Source organism: Haliotis rubra, unplaced genomic scaffold (genome assembly GCF_003918875.1).
Source record: "Haliotis rubra isolate DU_JTF1 unplaced genomic scaffold, ASM391887v1 Scf25, whole genome shotgun sequence".
Classification (NCBI taxonomy): domain Eukaryota; kingdom Metazoa; phylum Mollusca; class Gastropoda; order Lepetellida; family Haliotidae; genus Haliotis; species Haliotis rubra.
The window spans coordinates 2389941-2412996 of NW_025766558.1; the positions used below are offsets into that span (position 1 = coordinate 2389941).

General features: G+C 41.7%; 1 non-coding gene across 1 annotated transcript; it reads left to right on the forward strand.

Annotated features, from left to right (window-relative positions):
- Window positions 1-19419: 19419 nt before the first annotated feature.
- Window positions 19420-19491, forward strand: Trnah-gug. Its single transcript has one exon. It is a non-coding gene; the product is annotated as a tRNA-His (tRNA).
- Window positions 19492-23056: the final 3565 nt, after the last annotated feature.

A 23056-nucleotide genomic window follows, 5' to 3' on the forward strand; every position in this document is an offset into this window, starting at 1 on the left:
ATGTATGTTTGTTTCTTTGGTATGTTTCCTTACATATGGAATATGTATGTTTGTTTCCTTACATATGGAATATGTATGTTTGTTTCCTTACATATGGTATATGCATGTTTGTTTCCTTACATATGGAATATGTATGTTTGTTTCCTTACATATGGAATATGTATGTTTGTTTCTTTACATATGGAATATGTATGTTTGTTTCCTTACATATGGTATATATGTTTGTTTCCTTACATATGGAATATGTATGTTTGTTTCTTACATATGGAATATGTATGTTTGTTTCTTACATATGGAATATGTATGTTTCCTTACATTGGTATATGTTTGTTTATACATATGGAATATGCATGTTTGTTTCCTTACATATGGTATATGGATGTTGTTGGTCCCTGTATGGCATGTTTGTTTCCCTTATGGTATGTTTGTTTCTTTACATATGGAATATGTATATGGAATATACAGCATGGAATATGTATGTTTGTTTCCTTACATATGGTATATGCATGTTTGTTTCCCTTACATTTATATGTATGTTTGTTTCACATTACATATGGATATGTATGTTTGTTTCATACATATGGAATATGTATGTTTCCTTACACATGGAATAGGTATGTTTGTTTCTTCACATATGGAATATGTATGTTTGTTTCCTTCTATATGGTATATGTATGTTTGTTTCCTTACACGTGGAATAGGTATGTTTGTTTCCTTACATATGGTATATGTATGTTTGTTTCCTTCTATATGGTATACGCATGTTTCCTTACATATGGTATATGTATGTTTGTTTTCTTACATATGGAATATGTATGTTTGTTTCCTTACATATGGTATATGCATGTTTCCTTACATATGGTATATGTATGTTTGTTTCTTTACATATGGAATATGTATGTTTGTTTCCTTACATATGGAATATGCATGTATCTGTCCTTATGTATGGCAAATATATGTTTGTTTTATATTTGAATGCGTAACATGTATGTTTCCTTATACATTTAATGTGTATGTGTTGCTTTCCTTATATATTTGTATAATATAATTAAATTGTTTATCACTTTATTTTTTTTTTTGTGGATACCATACATATTACAATATATATTTCACCTACATTCACATATACATATGTATGCATTTCCTATACACAGGTTATTGTGCTTATACATGGTATCCATTTTCATTCAAATATACAAAATACAATAAATAACTAAGTTAATTATGTGAAAATAGATTATGTGAAAAGGCTGTGGCACGAGGACCTGAATGAGAGGAATTTATCATATCTGCATTCGGTGAAGAGCAACTGTTTACTAACATTGTACGTATCTTTTAAGGCTGATTTTAGGCCATGTATATGCGGCTTTTGTTTTCGGCATTAGCAGGTATATATGTAATTTTTGGTAACAATAAAAATTAAATTTAGCACATCATTTCTCTTCTCTTTTTAGCCAAATAAAATATGTGTTAGATTTGGTTTTAGACAGATGTCTGTTTCACATTCAATCCATTCCAACAAGCGATGCCACAGACTTTTTAAAACATGAACACAGTCAAATAAGACATATTTTATAGTTTCATTTGTGCAGTTACAAAATGTACATAGTGGCGAAGTTTGCAGTTTACAGATAAAAGCACTCCTATTTGTTGTAAGTATTCTGTGGACTAAACGATATTGAAACCATCTTCATTTGGTACTTACTGTACTTCGAAATGGAATGTAATTATACATTTTCCAATCATCTTCATTAATATCTAATCCTATTTCTATTTCCCATTTTCTTTCACTAAATACTTGATTCGTAACTGTGTTTGCTTAATTAGGCTTACGTAGATTTCTTTACATCCTTTGACAGTCTTGTTCTGACAGTATGTTTGCTTCCTTACAAGTGGTATGTGCATGTTTCCTTACATGTGGTATATGCATGTTTCCTTACATGTGGTATATGCATGTTTCCTTACATGTGGTATATGTATTATGTTTCATTATGTATGAAATATGTATGTTTGTTTCCTTCTATATGGTAAATGTATGTTTGTTTCCTTTTATATTTTGAATGTGTAACAGGTATGTTTCCTTATACATTTAATGTGTATGTGTTGCTTTCCTTATATACTTGTATAATGTAATTGTTCAGTAACCTGACCTGACAACTGTCCCTGACATTTACCGTTACTCCTGGAGGCCATGACGGACCCCCATTACCTCTCGCCTCTTCTTGTCCCCCTTCCAGTCTCACCCACGTGGAGAACCCAGCTGCCGCTACCTTGGTGCCTACCACGCACTGCGCATGCTCACTTCCTAATACCTCCCATATCATCCGCCGAAATGACCAGCCTCCGGACAACCAGCACAAGGGGCAGGTTCACGTCTCATTGTGTGTTAGGTTAATATAGAGGTCACTATATCCAGTTAACCTTCATCATGATATGTTTTACATGGACATTATTGCACTTATTCTGTAGGTATTCAAGCGATGCCTCATTTGTATATCCAATATAGCCGTAAGCTTATACGATCTATTGAAATGTTAAACAGTGTGTAAATAGTCGATTTTTCATTGTCACAATTGGGTCAAGCTGATACGCGGGGACATATATTTGTATAAACAGGTTATCATGGAATAATAATCGAATAAATATTAATGTAGTTTCATAAAGGTATCATTTACATATTTTAATGGGCTTTTTACAGTGCTTTTTCTTTTAATACATTCATTCAAACATATATCTATTCTGTAACCGAATCCTATTTCAAACAGGAAGATCCATTTTCTGGCTTTTTTAATTCTTGATGCTTGGCTGATGTGATTGTTGTTTGTATAGTGCTGTGTCATGTGAAATACAACCTGTTGGTAGTGAGCTGGAGAACTGGATGCATACATCTCCCACACTGAAGGCGAGTCATGTTGCCGATTGGGACAGGTCAAGGCGGCTCGCCCCTCTAACATCACCCCACCCCACCTGGTTCTTGTGACGAAAGGGTTATTGTCAGATAGTCTAATGAGCAGAAACACATTTTGGCCGTGTCTGTGTGTGTGCGTGCGTGCGCGCGTGTGTGTGGCCCCTTTATTTGTCTTTGTCTAGCTGTGTCTTTGTCTGTGTGCCTCTGTGTGTGTTTATGTGTGAGTGTCTGTGTCTGTGTTTAGACGTGTCTGTGTGTCTGTCTGTCTGTCTGTGACCGTTTGGCATGGAGGTAGTACATTAAGCAACGCAAATAATTGTCGAAACGTAATCCTGTTGCCCGCTTTGTACTGCGTATGCAAATGGCGTTTAATATTTAACGAGTAAAACACGTGATTAATAGTATTGTGCAGGATAAGTCAGATGAGCAGCGTTATAACGAGGTTGCTATATGTAAGGACGGCATGTCACGCATTGTGTCACAGTAGTGGTACAGAAGGTTGCTGAGAATATATACACTTCCTCAAAACCACGGCTTTATCTAGAGGTTATTTAACCTAACACCACAAATACGAACTCACTTTATGAAGGAGAAGTCGGTTATCATGTCATAGTTCAATATCTGATGTGTTAACGAGTTGAACGTAAACAAGAACCGGAAAATGAAACTTGCGCGGCTGATGGTGACCTTGACCTTTGGAGTCGATAAACAAACACTCAATAGTATTTTCGACTTGAGTTATGACAATCGTCAACGTGAAGTTTTAAAAACATATGTTTTGCTGCCTTTCGGTTTCGGGACACCCCCTACCTCACCCCCCAAGGTACTTGGGTGTGCCGGGTGGAGCCCGGGCTGTTCGGCTTACCTTTCTCGCTGAGGTCGCGGATCAGGTGAATGGACATGTTTACATTTCACCAGTACGTAAAACTATTGCCTTGTTTACACGTTACATTATTTCAAGGTCGTGCGACGCTTGTTGTTTACCTCAAGTCCAGGTATACACTATATAACATCTGTAAACTTAACAGGTACTGATTATGGTAGGTAGTGTAATGAATTACAGAGTAATAAGAATCCATATTTGTAAACACTATTCAAACGACTTCTCCATTAACTTGGAATACATTTAACATCGTTTTGATCTTACATGCACTTGATTTCGCCTACAAGGCCATTGTTTTGTTGGTTTGTTCCTTAGCGCTGCACCTGGCACATCTCCAGCTATGGCGAAGGTCTGTAACAATCGAATCTGGACCAGACAACCCAATGATCAATATTGTGAAAAAAATCTACTCAGTCACGGAACGAAGACATGCATTCAACCAAGACACCGAGTCTGACCACCCAATCCACGTAGTAGCCTCTCGCGACCACTACAGATAGGTGGGGCACGCGTAGTCAGTCTCACGGTCCCTGAACCACATTATTTCCCCTACTGCCTAGCCCTCTCTGCAGTGCTAAAGCCCTAAATAAAGCAAGTCTAGATTTCCTCAGGTTCTGAATCTCTGGTCTCCCTGGGGCTCCTTTTCAATTTAAATGGGCTTGTTTGTTACTATCAAAATTATATACATTCAGAGACTAAGCATTAGTCTAGGGCACGTGATTCTCTCTCGGAATCCTCATGGGTAGGTTAAGGTCAGTGTCACAAGGTCAAGGTCGCAGCAGTCATTCAAGGTGTGGCGGGTGGGGGCGCGGGAACATACAAACATTTGTTTGTCATACATTTATTTGTTGATTTAGTGCACTGTTTTCTGTTTGTGTTTGCTGGGTATGGATTCTCTAAAGTACAAGGCTGCAGTTTTCATCAAACTCCTCACTTCCTGCTTGTACTTGTTATATAGCTTGCAAAGTCGGAAGAGTTTCATAATGCACAATAGAAACACGTGTTGGTTTAATAGGTCAACCCACTGAGCAGTACATGCGCCCCAACAAAATGTGCAACAGACGCATTTCCGTGACGTCATATTAAACTGAGGGGGGAGTCGAGCCTAACCTTAGGAAAACATTTCCTTCTGTACATGTTTATAGTATCAATGTGCATGTGCATGTGCAGTTGCATGCTGCTAGGATTATGCAGCAAGGTCTGAGAGCGATCTTATTCTAGAGTTGATGGTCTGCAGATTGACAATGACTTCTTGCTACGACCCAGTCTGGAACTAACGTCCACGCACACGACGTGTACATTGCACCTGTCACGTAGTCTATGAATAACTCTTGTATTGTTTCCTTGGTTTATTAACACAATTCCTAGTCCTATGGCATATCCTGCGTCACCTCGTCTGACGCTGTCAAAGTAATGTCAGAGACAGTCATTTTGACATGTGTGGGTGAAGTGTTACCTTGAAGTAGTGGGATTGGCGGCGTGAGTAAGACGGGCATAGTTTATTTAGGTTCTATCACAGTTGTCATCCTGATGTGTCAGCAAATCCCAAACTAATGCAGCTCTATTTAGGTGAAAAGCACGGGTATTCAAGGATCACAGTCTGCGACTCAGATAATTGCCTCGTCTGGACTGGGCTACTATTCGGGGGTGATTATTGGGGCTAGTTTTACTATTTATTATCACTGCGATCGATAGTAGTAAATCACTTTAATAGAAATTGATAAATGATAGTTAATCTCAAGGACGGCCATTTTTGTCCGAGATGCTGTTCACACCAAAGGGAAGTAACTCTAACCTGCCCCAGAGGTTTGAAATTCGATAATGTAATTATTATTTGTTACCTAATGCAAACTTTGAAATTATATACAGTTATGTACATACTGCCGTCGATACTATCGGTATCATTAAATTCCTATCGATATATTGTTGTCGTAGGGCAAACATTACGATAGTTCGATATATCGCTCCACCTCCAACCCATTACAATACAGTACAGCCAAGAAGATAAAATTCATTATGGCTCATTCTTTCATTGATGAAAATAAATTAATTGTAATCAGAAACCGAATCATATTAGCTGAAACAATATTCCTCCGGTTTCAATAAAAAAAAACGTGCATTTAGTGCATTTATTAATTGCAAGAATGACTTTTGTGCAGGTGAACATGCAAAAATGATATTTTGTGTCATCATGTCTGTATATGTATATAATTAATGTACATAATTGTGCATGCATGCATGCCTGGAGCTACTTGTGTAAACTTGCCTGGTTTCTGCGTTCAGCGGGACGGTTGGGTAGCCAAGTGGTTAAGGCGTTCGCTCGTCACGTCGAAGACCTGGGTTTGATTCCCCACATGGGCACAATGTGTGAAGCCCATTTCTGGTGTCCCCCGCCGTAATATTGCTGGAATATTGCTAAAAGCGGCGTAAAACTAAACTCACTCACTCTGTGTTCAGCAGTCAGATGATAGTGGTTCAGTTCAGTTAGAATGTACTCGGTTAACAACGTGATCGTATTTCTCGTGGCTTACAACCAACGGGTGAACGTTATTAGCGCTTGATCAGGTGTACACGGGATTCGCCCACAGCCTGCATGACTTACAAGTCTGAAGGCGAAGACACCTTCAATAAACACTTCGTTTATGGCAACGTCAACAGTATCGACTGCTCGTGACTTCACCATACGCAAAGTGATACGATTAATAGATACGATTAATAGATACGATTAATACAACAGATTTTGATTTACGTTTCGGAACAACGAGTGAGAAGAGTGAGTGAGGGACTGACATATGAGGAAATGACAGATCCAAACATGTACTTTGTTGTCGACACAGACACATCAGATTGTTAGATCAATCAAGTATATACTTTGTTGTCAACACAGGCACATCCAGTAATTGTTAGACAGATCCAACAAAGTGAACAAACATGTACTTTGTTCTCAACACAGGCACATCCAGTAAATTGGTAGACAGATCCAACAAACATATACTTTGTTGTCAAATCAATTGTTATGATCAACACATAAACAACACGATTTGGTGCATCCAACAAACATGTACTCTGTGATCAACACATAAACAACACGAGTTGATGCATCCAACAAACATGTACTCTGTGATCAACACATGAACAACACGATTTGATTCATCCAACAAACATGTACTCTGTGATCAATCTGTGTACTCTGTGATCAACACATTAACAACACGATTTGATTCATCCAACAAACATGTACTCTGTGATCAACACATTAACAACACGATTTGCTGCATCCAACAAACATGTACTCTGTGATCAACACATTAACAACACGATTTGCTGCATCCAACAAACATGTACTCTGTGATCAACACATAAACAACCCGATTTGCTGCATCCAACAAACATGTACTCTGTGATCAACACATAAACAACCCGATTTGCTGCATCCAACAAACATGTACTCTGTGATCAACACATAAACAACCCGATTTGCTGCATCCAACAAACATGTACTCTGTGATCAAAACATGTACATAAACAACAAACATGTACGATTTGCTGCATCCAACAAACATGTACTCTGTGATCAACACATTAACAACACGATTTGATGCATCCAACAAACATGTACTCTGTGATCAACATTAACAACATTTGCTGTATCCAATAAACCTTATGTACTCTGATCAACACATTTAACAACCCGTTTGCTGCATCCAACAAACATGTATCTGTGATCAACACATAAACAACCCGATTTGCTGCATCCAACAAACATGTACTCTGTGATCAACACATAAACAACACGATTTGATGCATCCAACAAACATGTACTCTGTGATCAACACATAAACAACACGATTTGATGCATCCAACAAACATGTACTCTGTGATCAACACAGACGCTCCTGAAAGTTCTGACGAGGACTATTTCCGCCCACATTTATTTTAAATCTCCCGTTGGTAGGTCACGATGATCGCCTGATGTTAGAGCGCTGCCCACAAAAGAACAGTGTGTTCCAGTTCTGTGCCTTTGACAATAGTGCAGCAGGCCGACAATGTTTGGGATACTTAATCGAAGTGTTAAATAATTCAAGCCAACACTATCGGTGAATATTGTTTGACAAATGTGTGATCTATACTGGCATCTAGTGTATGCTGCATCGGCTAAGATCGGATAAACAGTCAGTTGTGTATAGAAGAGGGGTATTGATCTGCGCTCAAAGGCATTTTGTTCTGCAGGGTGTCGTGTCAACTCGGTACCAGCCGGGGCTCACTCTACTGGAAGGGAAACTGGGCTTTCGGGGCTTCGACTAGCCATATCCCAGTACTAACAATTTCACGACTATTGTACATGAAGTAATTTGCCCGATGCACACCTCGTTCAGTGGTACGAGCTGTAACTGTAAATCCGATTGTTTCCACATCTTGGATGGTGTTTAGACACGATGTTAAATGATAATATGACATGTTGTTATATTTAGCACGTGGATTTGACCGCGTGTTCGTGAAGTGGTACAGGGAGAATAGTCTCGCACCACACCACTCCATTAAAAACACGCACCACACCACTCCATTAAAAACACGCAGTTTCTCTCCTTCTACCACCCCCATCCCCACACCCCCTACAACGCACAGCGTGTCTCCTTCTACCACACACAGTTTCTCTCCTTCTACCACACACAGTTTCTCTCCTTCTACCACACACAGCTTCTCCCCTTCTACCACCCCCATCCCCACACCCCCTACAACGCACAGCGTGTCTCCTTCTACCACACACAGCTTCTCTCCTTCTACCACACAAAGCTTCTCTCCTTCTTCCACACACAGCTTCTCTCCTTCTACCACACACAGCTTCTCCCCTTCTACCACACACAGCTTCTCCCCTTCTACCACACACAGCTTCTCCCCTTCTACCACACACAGCTTCTCTCCTTCTACCACACACAGTTTCTCCCCTTCTACCACACACAGCTTCTCCCCTTCTACCACACACAGCTTCTCCCCTTCTGCACACCCCCCATCCCTCTACCCCTACAACGCACAGCGTGTCTCCTTCTACCACACACAGCTTCTCCCCTTCTACCACACACAGCTTCTCTCCCTTCTACCACACAGCTTCTCCCCTTCTACCACACACAGCTTCTCCCTTCTACCACCCCCATCCCCACACCCCCCTACAACGCACAGCGTGTCTCCTTCTACCACACACAGCTTCTCCCCTTCTACCACACACAGCTTCTCCCCTTCTACCACACACAGCTTCTCCCCTTCTACCACACACTTCCTCATTCCTCACATTCTACCACACACGGCGTCTCTCCTTTTCTCACACAGGGCTTCTCGCACCATCTACCACACACGGCTTCTCTCCTTTTCTTCTACAACACACGGCTTCTCTCCTCTACCACACACGCCTTCTCTCCATCTCTTTCTACCACACACGGCTTCTCTCCTTTTATCATACACACCTACTCACCTTCTACCACACAGGGCTTTTCTCCTTCTACCACACACGGCTTCTCTCCTTTCCCTCTACCACACACGGCTTCTCTCCTTCTACCTTATTTGGCTTCTTTCCTTCTACCACACACGGCTTCTCCTTCTCTCCTTCTACCACACACGGCTTCTCTCCTCTCCTACCACACACGGCATCTCTCCTTTATCACACACGGCTTCTCTCCTACCACATACGGCATCTCTCCTACCACACGCGGCTTCTCTCCTTCTACCACACACGGCTTCTCTCCTTTTATCACACACGGCTTCTCTCCTTCTACCACACACGGCTTCTCTCCTTCTCCCCCACGCGGCTCCTCTCCTCTCCTACCACACACTGCTTCTCTCGTCTCCTTCTACCACACACGGCTTCTCTCCTCTCCTACCACACACGGCTTCTCTCCTCTCCTACCACACACGGCTTCTCACTTTCTCTCCTACCACACACGGCTTCTCTCCTTCTCTACTTCTACCACACACGGCTTCTCTCCTCTCCTACCACACACGGCTTCTCTCCTCTCCTACCACACACTGCTTCTCTCCTTCTAACACACGGCTTCTCTCCTCTCCTACCACACACGGCTTCTCTCCTCTCCTACAACATATGGCTTCTCACCTTCTACCACACGGCTTCTCCCCTACCATTTTGCTCTGTTCACAGAGGACATTATGTCTGGAGGTTTATATCAATGGTTGTTCTTGACATGTAATCATTTGATACAGCTGACACGTACAGTCGGGTACTTTAACTTCGTCAAATATCTCCAGGCATCCCCTGCACACACGTTGGAGGAAGACCCTCGCCCTGCCACACGAGCTGCCCATTTGCCGGTGCACTGCCCTTGTAGCTAATGACAGTCATGTGCCGCAGGTTTGTTGTAACCTCTGACCTCTCTGTCGTCGCGCCTCACGCAGTCGGTCGAAAGAAGGCGTAACTCGTCGCCTGCAGTGGTAATAAGGAACTTACAACCTAATTAACAGTTCAACAGCCTAATGATTGATTAGAACCATTCCAGTGATGTACTTGGACAATGGTCAAACATCCCGGGTGATCTGTGGTAGGAACAATGGCGATTAATGCTGATGTGTAGGTACACTAACCTTTAGTCCCAGAAACAAAGTTATCTTCATACATCTAAAAACTGAGAAATATAACCCAAATGAAAGCTAAAACAATGCTTAATTTGCCAAATCATTCCAAATTTGGGTTAGATTCATTATTAATTTAATCTCCAAGGTGTGGGAGACGTTCTTGCGTACAGGCCAATGACCCGTCATATTGTTTCAATAAAGTATAACCAGATCAGATACACTTATAACACGTCCACAATGAACACATAACATGTGTACACGGTCGTACAGTGAACTCTCGCCACCATGCAGATGTGGTAGTCCCCAAAGAGGCCTCTATACAGTAATACGCAACACCATGAAACGATGGACGCAGAAATATGGTACACGAGCAGCCATCCAAAATGAGTATAACTTGGGAATGCATTTTTTCGTAGGACTTGAACACATTACAAATACAGACCATAACTGTATCTAGTGAAGACACACACGCACGCACGCACGCACGCACGCACGCACGCACGCACGAACGCACACACACACACACACACATCTTCCACCACACTATTCCTACGCCACCATCAGCTTCATTAGTCCTTTCCCTATTCTAGTGTTGGGTTGGGGTAGAGGTGTGTGCGCGTGCGGGTGCGTGTGTTTTGGGTGGGGTTGATGGTATAGGTGAATGTGTGTGTGCGTGCGTCCGTACGTGTGTGCGTGTGCGTGTTGGGGTGGGGTTGAGGTGGTAACAAGAAACATTCATGCAAGGAAATGTCAGTTTCTACATATGAACTGAGCAGTTGCTGAGAAACCGAATTTGGAATCAATATACTTTTACATATATACATTTGGGTTAGATAATATGGCTACTTCACCAATCTCCCTCAAAGATTCTGAATCAGTGCAAATGACAACATGGGGCGATGTTCCTACACCCCACAAGACCTCTTCTCCCCAACCCCACCTCTAACCTCACCCTGTAATACATGTTTTGTTGGGCCCACCCACTGAGGGAGGCGCTCGTGCAGGCGTTTGGTATGGGTCAGGCAAATTAGGGTTGTGGGTGGTTTCTGGGTAGGTGTGTGTGTGTGTGTGTGTGTGTGTGTGTTGGGGGGGGGGGGGTTGTTTGGTTTCAGGGTTAGAAGAGGAAGGTGTGATTTGTTTCTTTTTCACATTCAACTTCAAAGTAAAAATAGGAAACTTTACGAAATGTTATGCTTGATAGCTAGTTTGTCATGTTTCATTATGTTCATCTGTGTGATATCGGATGTTCTATATTTTCATTAATTACGGCATATTCAAATTACAAAGAGCAAACATTCCTTATTTGCTTTTTATCACCGTTCCAGCTCTTAAATCTCAGATGTAATTACCTGTAAACATTTGCAAGTTATATGTCCTCGTTGTGTGGAGGCTCCACGCTCCACGCTGTATTCAGAGAAAGCGCTGACGGGGATTATTTGAGTGAATTGGGAGGGACTGATTCAGTCGCCTTGTGTGACACAATCTCGCCAGCTGCGCTCACGACTTCCAAATGTCTACATTTACCCCGAGCGTGACCCAAGTCGCGACAGGGCATTACCCTTCCCTGGCCTTTGAAGCATCTGTACGTTCTACAAGCAGGGCACACAGCCCGGGTCCCCCCGACACCAGCGTTTTTTTCTCCCGCGCGGTTCCTCTTTTGTTACGTGACAGTCATACAGACTTTAATCCCAACCCTGGAGATATCAAACGAGCGGAAACAGTGATCCGCGGTTACCCTCTCATCTGAAAGAGCTAGTGTAATACTGTAGCGGAGAGTTTGGGGACAATAGGCTTACAGACTTGCAGACATACCGACACGTACAGTCAGACAGACAGACATGCAGACAGTCTGACAGACATACATGCACATACAGTCAGACAGACACATACAGACAGACACGTACAGAAGGTCAGACACGTACAGACATACATACATGGGCGTGCAGACAGTCAGACAGACACGTACAGACAGATACACATGCACGTACAGTCCGACAAACACACATGCACATACAAACAGTCAGGCAGCCACGTACAGTCAGACATACATGCACGTGCAGACAGACTGACACATACACATACAGACAGTCAGATACAATCACGTACATACATACAGACATACATACATACACGTACAGGCAGACATGCATGCACGTACATGATTTCCATATATATATATATATTGTGTACTATTGACTGAGCGTTGTATATGGCGTATTGTCTGCTGTGTGGGCAAAACGGAATATTATGCAGAGGTTTAGGGCACATATACCTGGACTGTGTGCAGTACGTAATGCTGTGTACAAGTTGCTGTGTGTGCAGTACGCACGCAGTAAACACATACCAATAAACAACGGCGTACAACCAGACAAACAGACGGGTACAGACTGACATGCAAACGCGTATACGTGGACACACAAACACATACAGACTAGAGCTGTGACGATATATCATGGTATCGATAATCGGGATACTTTATCTAACGATAAATATATCATGGTATCGATAATCGTGATACTTTATCTAACGATAAATATATCGATACGTTTTTCCGTATCGTGATATGTATCGTTTGCCTTAAAATTGTTAATGTTCACTGGCTATTGGCGGTTATGTCAAAATTTACGCTTTCACTTGCTATTAAAAACTAACTAAAGAAAACATATCGTGATATGCATCGTATCGTTCCAAGATATCGCGATACGTATCGTATCATTAAATTTCTGTATCGTCACACCTCTAATACAGACACAGCGAGAGGGACACACTCAGTGGATGACTACAAAAGAGATTCATTTGTGAAAAGTGAAACAGAACCGGAATGCCAGGGAGACAGACAAAGGTAAGATGCACGAACAAGTATACATCATCCCCTCTCTACCCCCCGCCTTCTCCCAGGTGGGAGGGTAACAGCTGTCCCCGTGTTGGGGGCTGGAGGAGTGCCCGCTAATACATAGTCTGGGTCGCCTAGCATGAAGTGGGGCTCAAGTAGCCCTGTATCTGTGCCTCCCTCGCCCACTAACACAGGTTTCAGGCAGTCTCGGGCGTGCTGCTATTCAGTTCAAAGCTATCTAGCCACAAACACTCTCGTCTAGCGATTTTTAAGGATATTGATACTGAAAGTGAACTTGAAATGTGTCAATATGTAAACGAGCTCACAAGGAAATCTGACGAAGTATTTCAGTACGTTTCAGCATTAGAACCATTTATGTCCAGATGTCGTCCTCACGTACATGTCCATAGTAGGCTACAATGTAACGTTAACAAGTCTTCCAATAAATATATACATGCATTTGCTTCTGAAATATATATATATTTATCCAAAACGCGTGAGGGGATTAACTATTATGGATACTACAGGATCTTTGAAATTGATACGTCATTGGTCGATATGCTATATGTAAATATGTATTTACAATTACGTTGGGATGTCTATATACAATAAGCATTTACGTTTGGATTTACAATTCCATTGGCATACACAGTTATATTTATGTTTACATTTACAATTAGATTTGCACACACATGTACATATATTTGCGTTTACATTCAACATTCACGTTTACATTTACACATGCATTTATATTTATTTTTACATATACATTTCCATTTACACGTTCATGTTTACATCTACATTATCGTGGATATGTACGTTTACACACGCATTCACGTCTACATTACATTGCAATCTACAAGTTATAATCGTGTGGTACTGCAACATGAAAGTGAAATATATGTATTTTATGAAGCGAAACCAAACCAGAGTATAAAAAACAAGTAAAATCAGAGTACGAAATCAACATCAGGAAACCGCATTAGATGAGAAAAAAATGCATTGTGTAACAAGACATTTCCCAGGCGTCCATGTTGTACACAGTCGAGTAATCGAAGTTCACACATCTCCCTGCACTCCAGCACTGCTGGTCATGAAGACGTTCTCCCTCAGCCTCCCCGATGTACATAGACTCCACGACCTGCTGTAGGGGTGGGGTGGAATTGGGGGGTTAAGATAAAGTTGTCACTCCCGATCTAACTGATATAGTCAGTCACGCAGGTACGGTGCTCAGGTGTGTGTATTTGAATAATTGATTTACTATCAATAACCGCGTTTCTCTCCATCACCCTGGCGCCGCCCGGGACGCCGACCAAGACGTGAGGGACCACAGGTAGTTTACCTGTCAAGTTCAGGTGATAAAAACATATAAACAAAGGTGTAAGCAATCACAGACTGACGAAGACAAGTTTCATCCATTTCCTTGTGGAAATAACGACAACATTTGGCAAACAAGATCAGATACGGTAGTTAAACAGAGACACGGTTTGTTAGGTCGGGCGTACACACTACTGTACGGCGACAGATGGTGAGAGGGATTCATTTTGAACACATATTCTGTTAAACTCCAGACCTTAGACTTGCACAAGTCTCTAAGGTAATGATTTATAGTTTAAATGAACATTTCTAAAAAAATGATAAATAACAGACGGAGGTCATGTCCGCTTATCTAGACTTGCCTCTTTAAAGGATAGAATTACTATACATCCATGGGCTTAGCATTCGGTACAGCCCTGGAGAAAGGCTAACCAGACCTGTACGCGTGCTGATGTTGAAAGGGGTATATCAAACACAGACTCTGTTAAACTGGAAATTATTAATTAAACTATTAATTATTACCTTAGAGACGCGTACAAGTCTATAAAGCCACATAAGGGCCCTACAAGATGTCAAGGGAGTTTATCAACGATATATGTATATGCCGGAAATGTGTACAACGCTTCCTCCAGCCCGGTTTGACACAGGGCAATGCACCTGAGACAGGAACCCTATACAGTTAGGTTAGTGTGCTCGGGGTCTGGGAACCTGGTCTTTCGTCCTGGCGGCGTGTGTCGCTACAGATACATCGACAACGTGGATGTAACCCTTTTGCTCATTAGAGACATTTCAGTCTGCTGACAAATACACAACTGGGTTTAACGGAAGAGTAAGTGTTGTATCACCATTTTGATTATTCAGATACATGGAGTATCTTTGTTAGTCTGTCTCACTGTCCCTGAACCACATTATTTTCCCTACTGCCTAGCCCACCCTGCAATGCTAAAGCCCTAAATGAAGCAAGTCTAGATTTCCCCAGGTTCAGGATCTCTGGTCTCCCTGGGTCTCCTTTTCAATTTAAATGGGTTTATTTGTCACAATCAAAATTATATATATTCAGAGACTAAGCGATAGTCTATATCTTTGTGTGTGGAGCTTCCTGTTCGGTCACATACCAATTCGCAAGATCTACCGAAGGACACGCACCTGTTAAACTGCCATAAAATGATTCAATGGTTTTCCCGGATATATTGTTATATCAGTATTGATACATCTATAATTCATAAAATAAAACTACAACAGCGTGTTAAGATGACGGTCATCCGACAAAGTGCAAGCCTGACAAGTCAAAGAGCTGGACCGGCAACGTTTGTTCAACCCTACATAAAAACACTCATTAGGAATCGCGGTTCATTGGCGACCATTTTGAATAAGGGAAAGGTCACGTGATTCAAGAGGGACACTTTTAACTACACCCTGTTGTCTCAGACAAAATCGATACCGGTTTGAATTGATTAGCGATCCCATTAAGCGGTTATTACAAACGATAGTGCGCTTGTCAACGTCAGCCCTATTAACATAGCACGTGCCATCATTTAGAAAAAACAAGCCGGAAACAGGACCAAGGTCACGTGATGAAGACAGGCAAAACATGATGAACTAAAGGTCGTTGTTGAAATATGATACGGCGATAAAATCGTTTAGAAAGCATGTCGGTTTTATTGCCGAAGTGAGATGCAGTTCCAAGAGGAGTGGGTGTTCTGTTATAGCTATAAATTCATTCACTGTAACCTTGTGTTATGAATGGCTAAGTATGGAAAATGCCTTTATGTTGTACAGCCTTCAGGGCTAGACTGGGACGTGCAAGAGTCAAGGGACAGCCCTGGGTAAGGACTGTCGCTAATGAAGACAAGAGCACATGACGTCATATATGGATCTGGTGTGTTTTTAGTTTAAGTGTTTGTGTACTCGATCTTAGTGCAATCCATACTAATGGTCACTAACGTTTTTGGGTTCAGTTTAAAAGAAGTGTGTTTATCACACGATAGTGACAAAAGTATCCACTCTAAAAATGCGTATGTTTGCCTGATGTTCGCCCTGGGGTTCGCCCTGGAGGGTATACTCATTCCCCCCACCCCCGGTACAATCGTTTGTGCTAATGTGAAACAAATATAACATAATTCTCATAACCTCGTGCCAGTATAAATGAAACCATGTCGATACGCCTGAGTAACGTAACAAGGATATATCCAGACACTGTTCTGGAGAAGCAGCGCCGACATGTTGACTACCTTGTATTACAGCACGTTTGTTTGACATAGTCAGCAGATGCCCTCGCATCCAAGGTCAGTAACTCTGTCTGGTTGTCACTGCAAGTCCCACGGGTGAAATTCCGAGGGTCTACGTGATTTGGTTACGCTGCCAACTGCTCGGGAGGTGGAGGTGGCCTAGGTCATGCGAATGGTCAGTCGGGGCTTTGCTCAATCTCTGTTACCAGTTTGTTAGCTGCGGAAAGTCCGCCACAAATAAGCGACAGGCGATCCTTGAACACGTCCGCCATTTGTTCGTTCGTGCGGCCGACCAAAAGCAAACGGGAGCTTTGTTTGTTTGACACCTCAAAGGCTGGCAAACAGTTTCACACTAAAAGCTTTTAATGATATAAAGTTCTCTTTGAGCGAAGTAAGACCTAAGTGTGGCTTGATATCTTGCTGCTTGTAGGTAATGAATGTATACTTAAGTGTAGTATTTCAACAGCACCTGAAAGCCATGGAAATAATGGCCGGTTCGGCGACATGCAGCCCGCGTCCAACCACAACAACAAATCTATTTTAAATACTGGCGACAGTGAAGACGGTGCGTTAAGTGTTTTAACGTAAGTGGTTCTCTATATGTACATGCAAAACGCTGATACTCTTGAAAGTTGGTTATCTGTGACTTGAATTTAATATATGAGCAAGAACACCGCCTTACCTGGCTATAAGACATCCTTTTGTTCGAGTGTCCGCAACAGATCTCCATACATTGTGGCACGATGGGCTACCTCTAAAACCACTAAAAATCGCTCAAATAAGAATGAAAAAGTTGCATTTTCAGAGCTTTAATAAATATTCAAGCAATATCACCACAAATGCCACGAAAAATGAACCTCATTCATTGAACCTTTGTGGGGAATTGAACCTTTGCCTTCGGCGTGACGAGCGAACGGTTTTAACCACAAGGCTACATCATATTTCGTCTGTTACTAGCGTAAATGTCCTTTTAACAAGCATCTAATTTCCGACCTTTGATTTTAATCTAAAAGGTTCTGATTTACGTGACAAAGTGGGTCCAACATCATCACGAGATTTTCACAGTTTTCGTCACGTGATGGTGATACTCACAACCCGTCACGTGATCAGACTTTGTTTGTTGTTATTTTATATATATATATATATATATAGCCTGGTTGTGTCTCTGGTAACCCCAAGAAATAGGTAATTCCGACTAATTTACTTATCATTCTCCCTCTTGTTCACATCTGTACTTCACTGCCTGCAAAGCAAGTACAGTACTCGAAAGGAAACAATTACAACATAAATGAAATATTTCCTTATCTGAGAGAGTGATTACGTGACGATAAATATTCGACAGTACCGACATTGACATGAGATGTAAGTAACGCCAAAGCACATTTTCCATTGCCTAGTACACGTGTTTTATTCGTGAGACTTGCGTGTTGCGTGTTGTGCTGTCTGAAGTGACACAAAATACAATTTTATGTTGGTGTATTTCCCCTCAATCGTTAACGCCTGTTCCCTGAAAGGATTTTGTCCTGACAGTATAGTAATCAAAAAAATTCAAATAAGTGGTACCTGACAATAACAGTATCCACTTGTCTACAGGTGTGTTTTGATACAGTGTGTTGAATATACTTATGTTCTACTCTAATATTAACAGGGCATGCAGTATATCCGTATAATAGACTAACGCCTAGTCTCTGAATGTATGTAATTTTAATAGCAACAAGAAAACCCATTCATTGAAAAGAAGCCCCTGTGAAAAACGAGATTCAGTACCAGAGGGAACCCAGATTAGACTTGCTTCGTTTAGGGCTCTAGCTTTGCAGGGAGGGCTAGACTGTAGGGAAAATAATGTGGTTCAGGGACTGTGAGACATGTGCAGCTGGCTAGACTACTATATTACGTATAAGTGACTGAAAATGCGCCATATTTCGTCTCATACTCGAAGTTCCATATATATATGCGCCAAACAAATATATCTCCCTGGAACAAATTCAGGATTTATTTTTATAAGACACTGAACATAGCTAATGAAACAGTGTTGTTGAAATATTGAAGGCGCTTTATACCAACCGGCTTTCATTACCCGCCGCAATTGGAAACGTGTTCAGAATAGAAAAACTATTAGAAGAAATGTACGGTATTTCTCTTCGTGTTCTTTGAAATAAGCGAAACTCTGTTTCTTGTTATCATTTCATCTGTTGTAAATAATATATTTCCTCAAACTCTTGTTGAAAGTGACGTCACCATCCTCCCATAATATTAACGTTCACCATATAAAATATCGATTTATATCGATCAAGCGCGTGTTAACGAAACCCTCCGATATTAAAAATATTCCCGAAATAAAAATCTATATATAACCCGGGAGTGACCTATATAAATCCTGTGACATTCGTTTACGTTCTCAATAAAAAGCCAAGAAATTGTCGATCAGACCATTTCTAAACTGTTTGTTTTCCTCGATGCGCAACTATCAAGGCAACGGTCTAGCTTGGGCGCAACGCCGATGTCTGAACAAAATCATTCAAATGAAACGTTGAGGATAACAGCAATTTATGTAGTGTTAATACAATCTGATATAACAAGCAGCATTACTTCCCCGCTACCGCTGAGCGCCTGTGGCTGCTGCTAGTGTTAACCTTCTAAAATCTCGCTCGGTGAGCATGAGCGGGTTGTAGCCGTGATCGTCTAGTGGTTAGGACTTTGCGTTGTGGCCGCAAGAACCCCGGTTCGAATCCGGGTCACGGCAGCTCGCTTCATCATTTTTTTTGAGTTAACATTTTTTTATTTTTTTTTTACGAGTTGTATTTTAGAACGAACCCCCACCTTTCGTTTAAAATCGGTATTATTAGTCCTTAATTTGTGATTTATATTTTAGAAAAAGTCCAAATTCTTCAGTTGGAAGAAAGAGGGTAAATATATATAGATGTCTGGTTCTTACTTAATTCATCTGATTGGTAAACCATATAAATGATTTTTAAATAATATATGTATGCCACTAACAGGTAATTGTATTATCCTACGAGTAAATATATGTATCTGTTTGCAAAATCATTGCACATATGGACATATCATTTTCTAGAAGCACGGAAATTGTATATGAAAATATTGATTTCATTTAAAATATACAGCTTTTCAAAATTATAAAAAGCAGTACATTGTTTGCTGAATAGCACAACATTCTCTGGTATCAGGGAAGGATTATCCGTGTCAGTGTCGATCTCAGGAGGAGTACGCGGGTCTGTCATACACAGGTTCTTGGTCTGCAGACAACACTTTTTGTCACGTGTCAGGTATAGCAATATTACCATGGTGAACGAGGAATGCCTATTTGTCTCGCCAAATCAAAAGAAACATTTATATTGGCAAAAAACTATTATCGCAGCTGCCGCGCGGCAGAAAAGTGGAGGCGGCACGGAAGTCGGCAACATGGTGGCATCCACAGCGGATAACGTGACGTCGGATTCTAATGTTGATGACAACCTTCAAGCAAAAACAATTATAGCATGCTAAACCTACATTGGCGCACATCAAATATGTAGCTATGAGTTATTACAAGTGTATACAGATTGTCATGGCATGACACGGGGCGCGGGTTCCGCCGTCGATAAGGAAACTAATATGGCACGCTTGTCTCGGGTGTTTAAATCGCATGAGGAAGTTTGAACACACTCAGTGCCACCGCAGCTTGTGTGTAGCGTTAATAGGAAGTGTTTTATATTAAATGCTAGCGTTGGTGGGCATGGCGTTAACGACATTCTGGCATTCTTGATAAATGATTTTAGTCCCTGAAAATTCAAGGCAACAAGACGGAAAAGAGGAAACTACGATCATTATGAGACACGTAATATTGCGAAGCGTAATTTTCCGATGAGAGGACTGTCACTATAGTTTCACTGAACGAACTTCGCCTGTCAGTTGTACCTTATTATTCCAACCTAATATAGTCTTGTCTATTCGGCTATTTTGTCAACATAACACACTCTTGTCTAATCGGCTTAGCCGCTTGCAACATAATGCAATCTGGTATATTCGGCTTATCCGTTATCTACATGACATTTGGGTCTACTCGACTTATCAGCTATCTACATAACGCTCGGGTCTATTCGGCTTATCCGTTGTCTACATAGCACTCAGGTGTATTCGGTTATCCGCTTCCAACAAAATGCAATCGGGTATATTCGGCTTATCCGCTATCTACATAACACTCAGGTCCATTCGGTTCATCCGCTATCTAAATAATACACTCGGATCTATTCGACTTATCCGCTATCTAAATAATACACTCGGGACTTTTCGGCATTTCCGCCAATGTAGACAAACATTCTCTTCTCATTTTGTTGTAGTTTGTAATGCTGGTTGTACAACGCTTTCAGTTTTAGAGGTGGTTAAGTGACAAACAAGTGCTATTGGTAGGCCTTTTGTATGCGGTTAGGACTGAGTCACGCCAGTGTTATATAGGAGAGTACGGGAACTGTGAACGTCATAGGTTTGGAGCTAGATCGATTCAGATTGGTTTTGATTTCCTGAAATGTAGGTTTGGTAAAGCTGGAAGGAGCCATGTCCGTGTCCCAAGTCCAAGGTCGCAGTTCCAGGATCCACTGACCCTTGACACCTATTGTTATATGTTAATTCATATTTGACCCGGTGCATGTATACACAAACTCGTGCGCGCGTGCGCTCACAGCGTGACACATTTGACAGAAATATACATAGTTCTAACCGCCGACCCAACTGCCGCCGTCATTAAACACTGCAAACATGCGATTGTAAAGGTGTGAGTTGTTAAAAAGAGCATTAAATCAATCTCACCACTTCCATTCTGTAGATTATTAAATAGCCTTTGATATGACATAGCAAGGTGTCTGTCTGCAAGCGGCTGCATGTTGACACAGGGTCACGTGATATAGGTGGGAGGCGGATGCACGCCTCAAATCTGACAGCTAATCGAATATCCCGTCATGCGCGGCGACTGTGCTTGCCAACTGCTACCCGTGAGGTGTATGTAAAAATCGTGAGCAAACAGCCTTCGGTCGAATCAATGCTGGATCTGGCCTTGGCTAGACCGCACAATTTAGTCGGAATGGTTTGTCGGGTCACCTAAAGTTGACCATTAGGCCCAACAATGCAGAGATATATACCAAGAGAAAGTCATTATGGGCTTAATGTGTCTACAAGCACTGAGGAGTTGGTTCGGTTCAAACACCATTGAGACGGAGAAATCAACCATACTTGCACTTGTAGTTATTACACTATAACCGTTACGTGCCTTAATGACGGATAATGGGTTCTTCTAGGAGTTTGTTCGAGCAGTATCTGTTGACAGCTTAGATCTCATTACCCCTGTACAAAACCAGAACTGTATGAGTGAGTGAGTTGGGTTTTACGACGCTTTTAGCAATATTCCAGCAATATAATGGCGGGGGACACCAGAAATGGGCTTCACACATTGTACCCATGTGGGGAATGGAATCTGGTCTTCAGCGTGATACCCGTGAAGGTCCGGGTTAGAACTGATCTTCAGTAACCCATGCTTGTCGTAAGAGACGACTAACGGGATCGGGTGGTCAGGCTCGCTGACTTGGTTGACACATGCCATCGGTTCCCAATTGCGCAGATCGATGCTCATGCTGTTGACCACTGGATTGTCTGGTCCAGACTCGATTATTTATAGACCGCTGCCATATGGCTGGAATATTGCTGAGTGCGGCGTAAAACTAAATTCACTCACTCACTCTTCGGCGTGATAAGCTGCTTTAGCTGCTAGTGAGTGAGTGAGTTATTATTTAACGTCACATGCTTTAGCTGCTACCCCACGGCAGATGGACAAATCAACCCATATGACCGAGTGAGTGGTTCTGACGTCGGTTTGAACACGTGTCTAGTTACATTTGTATACCAGTGTGTGGCGAGCCCCAAGTAGTGCAGATCCTAGAAGTTTTCAACTATAATGGGAAACCCGTGAGACATGGGTATGGTACTGACAGACTCTAGAACAGGGATTCGAACTCACGATCCTAGGTTTCTGCCCTGCCTAACGGTACGCAACTCTGCACAGCGACATGCGATGTCTTAGGCGACTGGGCAGCCGGGTATCAACAAGTGTTGGAACGCTGATATCTTTTGTAAATCATTATGTGTGTTCCCAGCTTGACGATGAAACAACAATTGTAGAATCTGGGCTGATAAATCTTTCATTACTTACATCTACCACATGATCAGGCAGATGACGTTCTACATCCTACTGCCTCTGTCCAAATGAAAGAAAATCTTTATGCGTTGTTTGATTTACAGAATTGCGAGCCGTGAAACCA